We start from the raw sequence: 1,652 nt of genomic DNA on the forward strand, positions 1-1,652 counted from the left end.
GGAACTATGTATCATTCTCTTTTTCTTCTTGATCTTTCAATAAGAAAGAAACACTCGACATCCCTAAGGTTGCACTCTAACAGAAGTATTGGTCGAAGTCTACAGATTTATATTGTCGTTTTCCTCTCTCTCTCTCTCTCCAGTTCTAGTGTTAGAAAAATCAATATCAGATTGTATTCCTTCGATGTCGGTTTAAATAAGAACTGGAACGTTCTTCTTATCTCGATATTACGACGTTTGTAATGCGACACGCGTATCCTCGTCCGGCGTGTAAGGGATGACGCAGGGTAAAACTAGTAAATAGAAATAAGACGTTTTGAAATGGTAGTCGTGGCGCAAAAAGGGGACGTTTGTATATTGCGTCACTCTTGCACTTAAGTCGGGCAGACGTGGGCGAATGATCAGATGTCGAGCCGGAGTTGAGAGAAGATCCGGGTAAAATGGTTTCCGTGTGATGCCTGGAACGAGTAAGACGACCGCCGACACGACGCATTGAAAGCGAGCCACAAAAGTTCCGCTTTTCCTTCCACCGTTATATACCGGCTACTTTTCAGAAATATTTTTCTCGGTTCGAGCCAAGAGGTCCAGCGAGTTCGTTATATGCCTCCACCTATATATATATATACATTTATACACCGAGTTGCTCGTATAAGCTTCGTGTTCAGTTAGCTGGTCGTTGTCTGTATACAGAGAATTACGAGAATTATCGGGGGAAAAATGAAGCGAATGACCGAAAGAATCGAGAGGGCAATAGGTCGGTGCACTTTACCAGTGAAAATGTGTTAATTAACACGGGGAAACTTAAATTCGTGGAAAATTTCATTTCGAATTTAAAGACTTCCTTTCATTTCACTGAAAGAAAATAGTAAACACGATATTTAACTCGTTTAGTTACAGTTATTAAATACTATTGAGAATAGATTATATTTTGAATATTTACTTTCCTACCGCGAGTTTCTCTGCTTAACATAGGCTCAGGCCGGGCCATAAAAGCCGTGGGTCCGCTGACCGTGGGGCGATGCCGAGTATATAACAAATGTTCTTCCGCATTTCAAGTAGTCGTGCGACAACCCCGAACTGAGTAACTGTTTTTCACTCGGATTTTTCGCCTCCGTTTTTTTTTTTTTTTGTATTTCATTTCTATCAATAAACGTCTTTTTTCCTCTGCAGTCGATTGAGTCAATCTTTATTCGCTAATTAAAGATCCTCAATAAATACAATTACTTTCTGTATCAGAAAAATAAATTAATGTTAAAATAATTTGTTTATTATTAAAATTCTGCCAACAATTTTCGATCCTCTCTCGAGCTTCCTACGGTTAAAACGTATCGTTCGAGTAAATATAGCTGAGAAAAATTTCTACGTGCATAAGTATTGTTTCAATTCTAAACATACGTATTTCACTGTGTAAAGAAAACATGGACGTTACTGTGCACAGTCTGCCTTTTATTGATAATTCGTAGGTATAGAATTCTATTTATGCTCTTCCCTCCCCCGTTAAATTACTCTACGTCACGTTGGTGTTGCTCTTTTTTAAGGAAATTGATTTATCGAAAGCGCACTACGTAATAGAGAATTACAAATATTATTAACACCGTAGTTTATTTCCTATCGGAAACCTGTTGCTATTGTTACAGCATATATCTATAGAA

Source organism: Habropoda laboriosa, unplaced genomic scaffold (genome assembly GCF_001263275.1).
Source record: "Habropoda laboriosa isolate 0110345459 unplaced genomic scaffold, ASM126327v1 scaffold28, whole genome shotgun sequence".
Classification (NCBI taxonomy): domain Eukaryota; kingdom Metazoa; phylum Arthropoda; class Insecta; order Hymenoptera; family Apidae; genus Habropoda; species Habropoda laboriosa.